The following is an 8,742-nucleotide window of genomic DNA, read 5'->3' as shown; positions in this document are numbered from 1 at the left end:
TACAGAAGAATGCAAATATTATATATATATATATTATTCCTGTATGTATTTTTTCACCAATATAATTTAGGCAATTCATCAATTGCCAGAGTTAAGCCTATATATAGTAAATAATTTGTACTTGTATTATAGATGATGAGCTTTATTTACTATACATACAGTGAGTGAATGATGTTGGTGGAACATAACGAGCTGCGTTCTGAGATGAGTGTTATTAAATACGATTTTATTTGTTCAATACAGCTTAATTTTCATTTGCAAATATTATTATCGTAGAAATTAAATTAATATGCACTGATCATTTGTACCTGAAATAGCCACAATTGCAAATTTCTTATGGTATGCATTTTTCAAATTGAACTGTAAGCGGGTCTTTGCAAGGATTCAATTTTCATATATGTACGTGCACCTAATAAATTAAGAATATGTATATTGGAATATCAGTCACTCAAGCTAATTAACAGAAAATCTCACAGCTATTGATGATATTCTCTTTTCTTTCTTTTTTTTGCAGCTTATAAAATAGGGCTAAATTATTATAGGCAATTATATGCTAGTAAATATACCATCAAATTTTTCTACAGCAGACAAAGATATATATATACGTCACAACCTTTTATTAAATTATTTTTAAACTCTTACTAATTTATGATGTGCATGGCAAAGATAGTTAAGTCTTAATTACCTCAAAATCAAACACGCGCTACCGTTCCTTTTTTAAAAGTATTGGTTCATTCAAATTATACAATTGGAAAAATCTATGATTTTGAATAAGGAAGGCATGTGCGTGGTTTTAGCATGCAATGTTATATTTCTCGAAAGTTTTGGAAAGTGTAACCATATTTTTGGAATTCCAAACGGTAAAGGCTTTGGCAGTGACATCTCAAGAACATATTACAGATTTAGAGAAACAATTTCAACAGGTTAAGAATTTAGATGACAATTTTTTACAATTTTTACTATCAAAGTATGATGGTAATTAAAGTACTTACTTTCTCTTATGACGTATTATGCATTTAATCAGACTTGGTACACCACATAACCTATTAGTTTAATCATTAGTTACATTTGGTTTAGACTATGTTAAAGTTAATCTTATTTGTTATCCCGTAGAGAAGTTCAACTAGTTTGATACCATATTTTCTGACTTGTCTATATAAACAATTGGTATTTTGGACCATTATGTCTATTTTTATCTTAAAGTATTATAATCAATTACTCAAAATATGCCTAATATATTATACATTTTCTTTTATTTTTTTATGGCGCTCTTTGTACTGTATTAAAAGTCATATATTTAAAGAGTAATATTCTAGAGAAAATATAGGTAAATAATATAAATGTTAAATAACGTGAACAACAATTAAAAGAAAGTTAAATTAATTATTAAAATTAGATTCTTAATTTATTAGAATAATTAATTTTTTAATTTAAATTATTTAGGTTAGGTAACGTAACATTTTTTAATATACTGCCACATCATGTTCTCATTCCATCTCAACCCTCTTTTACTCTTTCACTTACACCCTCGTTCATCTCGGTTCTTTCCTCTGCCGCTCAATCCGACACTCCTCCACCTCTACCAGTCAGCCGGATGCGTCTCCCCCCTGTCCTCAGCCCAAGCGCCTCCCACCCATCGCCGGTCCAATTGCCACTGTTTTCGCGCCACTCTTCATTCTCTAACTACGATGTCAGCAAAGGTTATACAGTTTTATTCTCTTAATCATTTCTTCTTCTTCGTCCAATCCTTCATCCTCATCAGTTGAAGGAGTAGCAACAGTATTAGTCATTGTGTGGTTTTCTTCATCAATGGTCACTTGAGTTAGTGATTACGTGATTTTTACTTGAGTCACTAGAGAAGAACTTTCATCCTCACTGGTGGCCGCCGTCGGTAGTTGTCGAATCGTTAAAGGAGCAGCAACAATGTTAGTCGTTGTGTCGTTTTCACCACAACCTTTCAGTGAAGCTACTTTAATGGTCAGTTCAATATGGTCATTTTAGTAGGTATGCGGATGATTATTTTAATTCTTATGTGAATGGTTATTTGATTGGATTGAGTTTAGTTATATACAATTAAAATATGCTGGATATCAATTCACTAGGTATGCGGATGCTTATTTTTATCCTTAAATGGATGGTTATTTTCATTAAGGGTGAGCGATGCCGGTAATGGTGTGTGGCAAGCCAAGCATAACGGCGAGGAAGAGCCTGGCGGCACCGTTCGTTTCCAGTCTGAAGGAGAGCGACACTGATGAAGGTCCTTGTTGACGAACCAGCAGTAGTGAGGAGGATTCCACTGGCCACAATGGGGCTGGTTGACGACCAAGTGATGGCGGCGACGGCAGAGAGTTTGGAGGAGAAGTTGGTGCTTTGGTAAATTAGGGTATAATGGATGGTTAAAATTTTTGAATTATTAAATGGGATTTTTTTGGTTGGGTAATTTGATTGGGGTATTTTTTTTTTTTTTAACTTCATTAGGCCAAATTTTTAGCTCATTGTTTACGTTGTTCAAATTTTGTCTACTTAGCAGAACCGAATATCTTAAGATAATATATAGTATGGTAGGGAACAGAAGAAAAACATACAAAAGAAAAAGAATTATTCAATTAGCCATGGTTAAATATATAAATGGCTAGAAATTGTTGCAAAAACATTATGCAAAATTGTCCAAGTAAAATAGTGCATATTGGCCATGGACAACATGTAAAAAATAAGTAAAGTTAACCACAGAAATAGTACGGCAAAATAAACTATCAAGATTAATCACAGTAAAAATGTGAGAGAAAAACCGGTATGCCAAGTAAATTAACCATGGATAAATTATAAAAAAAATCAAATTTTTCGTTTAAATGGTTTTATTTTTGCTGAGCAAAAATCATAGCTAATCAAAGGTCTCCACATACAGTTTTTAAAAAGGTGGCTAATCTTCACATTTCTTTGAATATTAGACTGATTTAAACAGGATAATCTGAGATAGTGATATTCGCATTTCTATTCATCATCATCATACCTGTGTATGTGTGTGAAGATTGCTCCATTTGCTTAGCTTCTTCTCCACTACTTGGAGGTATATATGTATATGTCTTGAACTGCTTGATGATCAGCATCCTTTATTATTAATTCAAAACAGTGCCTCCGAGTGAGGGTTCATCAGGTGTGTATATGTTCTGTTATACAAAACATAGATGGAGGCTAGCTAATATATATACATAGGAATAGCTAGAAGTAATGTAATCTAATACCTTAAAAAAAACAAACACAAAATCTTAAGCAACCAATGATTATTGATGTGTGTTTAATTCAAAATTGAGACACATGAGATTCTTGTGTCGGAGTCAACCATCAAAAGAATTTGGATAGCACAACGACATAATGATTAGGCGTGCACCCATCATCCTAATAATGATGATGCATCTTTCAACTTACATTTACATTTTCACCAAAAGAGATCAGCATGCTTAACAACACCAAGGGTTACCCTTCTCTTTTTTGTCGGACTATATCAACGCCAGCATCTTTCTATTATTTTTCAATATGACTAAATTTGATCCGATAAAATATAATCGACGGAACACCAAAATTGATTCTTAAAGAATTTTAGATAGGACAATTTGGTTATAATAAATTTTTATTTTTTAAAAATTTTCGACAATTATTCTTATGGGATAAATTGGTTCTACTACAATATTTTTGGCCTAAGGTAACCTTTATTCGAAGCAACATTTAATAAATGTTGTCTTAGATAGAAAAAGACAACATTTTTAATGAGTTACCTTTGAGTAAGGTAAAGATAACAAAATTTTTGGCCACCCACCAAAATAATTGTTTTTGATATTTAAAACAACACTTAAAAAATGTTGCATTATACAAAATTTAAGACAATATTTTTAAATAAAAATACAACATTTTATAAGAGTTATAAAAAAATTAGATAAAGAACATTTATAAAAAATTGCTTAAAATTATTCATAACTAAAAGTTTTAGAGAAAAATTTTTAGTTATATTCCCACCAATTATTTTTCCAAACAAATAACTTAGGAAAAAAAAAAGGAAAGGAAGAAATGTGCTTCAGTTCATCACTACCATAAGCTAGCCCTACCCTTCCTAAGCAATCCCAAACATCAACACACCCTCCACGATCGCAGCTCTCCTCCATGTACGACAGCAGTGCTCTCCTCCACGGGCGTCGGCGCGGTCATCTTCTCCATGGCGACGGTGCGGTGCGCTCCTCGTTTTGTGCCAAACCACCACCATCAAGAAACCCCTCTCCCTTCTCTTCTCCTTCTTCTTCCTCTTCTTCCTCTGTCTCGCCTCCTCTTCTTCGCGAGCTCTGACAATGCTACACGCAGCTGTAACCCCCCTCCTCCTCCTCTACGTATTGGTAAGAAATGTCTAAACTTTACTATAGGAATGAAATTTCTGAATGCATTGATTCTGAATTTAAGTATAGAAATGTTCTGAATTTTAGTACGGGAATGAAATTTTTGAATGCATTGATTCTGAATTTTACTATGGGATTGAAATTTTTGAATGCATTGATTCTAATTTTTTGGGACTTTTTGATAGTTCTAATTTTGGGGATTTTATTTCATTTTTTCTGATTTTTTTTTATGGTTTTGATTGTTGCTTCTTAGAGTTTTCTTTTTTATTTTGCATTTTGATTATGATTTTGCGTCATTTTTGATAAGCATACATTCGACAAGATTTCTTTCATTGCTTAATGCCTCTGAATATAAAACCATCATTTCTAGGGTTTTTACTTCCTATTTTGAGGGAGTCTAATGGAGAAGGAGAAGAAAAACATTCTTTTGTGTTCTTTCTTCTTTAATTTTCAGCTTTATAACTGAAATTTTACGCTTTACTTGAGCTTTTCGCTCTTTTTTTGTTGTTGCTTTTCAATTTTGGTGGCAATTTGTGGTTCTGTTGACTTTTTTATTCAGATGATGAATTTCAGTGGCAATTCGTATAATATTGTAGGTAATTTAGACTTGCTTAAAGGGTTTGAACTGAATTATAAATTCAACCCAAAAATACACCCTTAATGGCTGTTTGGGCAACAATTCCAACTATGTTGAATTTAACTGCACTCTTAAATTTGCAACAATTTTGAAGTTTATTAAAAATAATCTTTCGGCTGCCACTATGTACACTTCCCATTGGGATAAAAAGAAAAGCCTTTCTTCCCGGCAATGGTGTTATAATCAGGAATTTTTTTCTGAGATTTTTGTCAGTGGTTGAACTTTAAAGAGCGCATTGAATCGTGATTGAGTTAACTTATAGCACATTGAATCGCTGGTCTATTGCTCTGGCAACACGGCGACCACCCCATGCTGCAACCTCCTCACCTCTGTCTTCTTGTTACTCTATTCTTCAGTTTTCAGGTTTTTGGAAAAACCCATTTTGCTGTTCTCTGATTTAATTCATTACATTTTAGTTAGATTTTAATTTTTACTTAGTAATTTTATTTAGTTAAATTTATTTTTGCTGATTAGGTTAATTTAGATTAAAATTAGGATTTTCTTATCAGCATTTGTCTTAGTTCATAGTTAATTAAGCATGCTATTATGATTCTTAAGTCTGAAATTTCAATTTGTTTGGACTGGCTTGATTGATATTTTATTGAATTTCAGGTTTTTCACTACTTTTCCACTGAGGTGCAATTCTCTACGCTGGTTGTTGCTGATTCAGCAATTTCTGGTTTTCACATTGATTCTGGTACTTTTCCCCTTTGATTTCTTCATTTTTAATGTAAATTACAGAATAATTAATTTTCATAATTCGCTGAGTTAACTATTTTATATAGAATCGATTATTGTTTTTTGTTTGTTTGTTTTGTTGGCCACTTTGATTAAGTTAAATAGTTCATAGAGAATAATGTAAATTTTATTCTTTACTCCTTTATAGAGAAAGATTTCCACTTTGTTAATTATTATTGATTTTAATTTGTTAATGGTTAATTATTAGTGCTGCTGCCAAGGTAGTTAGAATTGCGAGTTAACTTGCAAAATCGTATATTTTTGCATTTCTATTCCTCCATTTCATAACGTTCTTGCTCTGCGTCTCAGAGAAGTAGTGTTCGCGTAGAATCGACGAGTAAGCACGCCAAATTGCTAGAATCACGTCTATGGTAATGTGATGAATGGATTTTTGACGGTTTAGAATTTCTCAATGAATTCTCGTTGCTAGCATAGTTTCTAAACCAACAAAGAATCCTTTCATACAAAAATTTGGTTGTCACAAGTAACAAACCCAATAAAAAGAAACCGAAGTATTTAAAACTCGGGTCGTCTCTCAAGGAATTACAGGGAGGTGTATTTATTATTGGTTATGAAAAAAGTATCTTTTGGGTTTTTGAAATAAGGAACAAGGAAATAAAATGACAAAAAAATAAATTAATAATTAATAAAGCTCTTGGCAAGGTATGAGAATTAGAAGTCCTATCCTAGCTATCCTTATCAATTGTGACATCAATTGTCCATTGCAACCACTTAGTTAACCTCTAACTATGAAGGAAAGTCAAGTGAATGAATCAATTTGATTTCTCAAGTCCTAGTCAACTCTTAAGGAAAGACTAGCTTTAGAGGGATCCAAATCAACTAGCAACTTCTCAATTATCAATCAACAAAGGAGTTTGATAACTCAAGAGTCTCCAATTACTCAACCAAAGCCAAGAATATAAAAATCTAACTTAAAATACTCCCAAGCATTTTATTAAACACTTGGAAGACATAACATAAAAGCATAGAAAACTAACAAGGAATATAAAATTCAAACAACCAATTGCAAACATCAATGACTAACAAGTAATAGAAGAAGCAATAAATATGAAATACCTCAAATTGCATTAAATAGAAAATCAAATCTAACGTGAAGAGTTCATAAACTAAATTGGCAACATAAAATAATCAACAAGGGAATATAGATAAACTAAAGGATTAGAACAAATAAGAGTAGAAGAAAACTAAATTAAAGCAAAGTAGAAATATGAAATTAAGAAAAGCTAAACCTAAAATCCTAAAACCTAGAGAGAGGAGAGAGCCTCTCTCTCTAAAAAACTACATCTAAAACCTAAAATTATGTGAATGAAAGTTGTATGAATGATTCCATGTGATTCCCCCATTTTGCAGCCTCTAATATATGTTTTCTGGGCTGAAAACTGGGTCCAAACTCAGCCCAAAATCGCCCCCAGCATTTTCTGCACTTTCTACACGTGGCGCATGTCACGCGTACGCGTCAGTCACACGTACGCGTCGATGGTCATCTTCACGTGTCACGCGTACGCGTCAGGTAGGCGCACGCGTTGCTGTGCAGATTCGCTTTTCACGCGCACGCGTTAGATACGCGCGTGCGTCGTTCCTCGCTGGACAGCTCCTTAGTTTCTTGTGTTCCTTCCATTTTTTGCAAGCTTCCTTTCCATCCTCTAAGCCATTCCTGCCCTATAAACCCTGAAATCACTTAACACACATATCAAGGCATCGAACGGTAATAAGAAAGGATTAAAGTTAGCAAATTTAGGGCCAAAGAAGCATGTTTTCAATCATAGCACAAAATTAGGAAGGATTTGTAAAACCATGCAAATTGTATGAATAAGTGTGCAAAGACTTGATAAAAACCACTCAATTTAACACAAGATTAACCATAAAATAGTGGTTTATCATAGTGACTGATATCAAAGGTAGCAGGGTGGCGAGAAGTTGTTGTCCATGCCCCAATTCAAAACTAAACTCAAATCCAAGCCGCAATCCTTTGAGAAGAAGGCTTGAACCGTAGGTTTATGTATGTTAAGCTTTATGTCTCCATTTTTTTTCAGGACAATAGGTAACTAATTAACTGATTAATTGGTTATAGTTAGATTTTATATTCCCTTGTTGGCTTTGTAACAATTTCTCTGATGTCTTTGATGAAGAGTAGTTCATTAATTTTTTAGCTAATGATGTAAAATGATTAACAAGCTACTTAAAACACTATTTCATGCCACCAATGATGCGCATAAACTTGTTATGCTACGATTTAGGAAATTGCACGATCGGCAAAATTCCTTCCGGCAAGTGCACCGGTTATCGTCAAGTAAAAACTCACAATAGAGTGAGGTCGAATCCCACAAGGATTGGTTGAGTGAGCAATTCGGATTAGAAGTATGTTCTAGTTGAGCGGAATCAAGATTTAGATGAGAATTGCGGAATGTAAAATTGCATGAATTAAAGAGCGAGAAGCTAAATTGCTGAAATTAAAAGGGATGGGGTGATTGCATGAATTTAATTGCAGAATGTAAAGAGAAAGTGGTAAATCAGAAATGGGGAATTTATTGGGTGTTAGGAGATATTGAGATCTCCGAATCAAAACATTTTTATTCCTTCCTCAACCAATGCATTCATTGAATTTTGCTTGGCAATCTTATATGATTGGATCCCAATCCCTTGGCTCACCAATTCTCTCTAAAAACGAACAAATTCCCAATCTCTTGGTTTAAATGTTCATAAGAAGAGATGATGCTCGATCACTGATTATACCACACAGTTTCATGAACCACAATTTGGTAGGATTACATGTCACAATATCCATCCAAACCCCAATCCAATTCACTGTGAGAAAGCTTCTCTAGCATGAATCCTCCATTCCTTTCCCAAGGTTCCGAAAGATTCCAATTATGGGTAGTTTCTTTCCCAAGACAACTACCCAATGGAATTAGATCGAGAAGCTTTCTAACAAAATTCAAGAGAAAAGATTGAAGAAGAAGATAA

The 8,742-nt window shown here is 33.4% G+C and overlaps 1 long non-coding RNA gene across 1 annotated transcript; it reads left to right on the top strand.

Moving 5' to 3' along the window:
* LOC110269981 lies at nt 4,035-6,130 on the top strand. Its single transcript, XR_002358875.1, has 3 exons — nt 4,035-4,382; nt 5,632-5,655; nt 6,086-6,130. It is a non-coding gene; the product is annotated as an uncharacterized LOC110269981 (long non-coding RNA).

Source organism: Arachis ipaensis, chromosome B01 (assembly GCF_000816755.2).
Source record: "Arachis ipaensis cultivar K30076 chromosome B01, Araip1.1, whole genome shotgun sequence".
NCBI lineage: Eukaryota > Viridiplantae > Streptophyta > Magnoliopsida > Fabales > Fabaceae > Arachis > Arachis ipaensis.
Note: the sequence above shows the minus strand (reverse complement) of the source record. Positions and strands in the feature narration are given on the sequence as shown.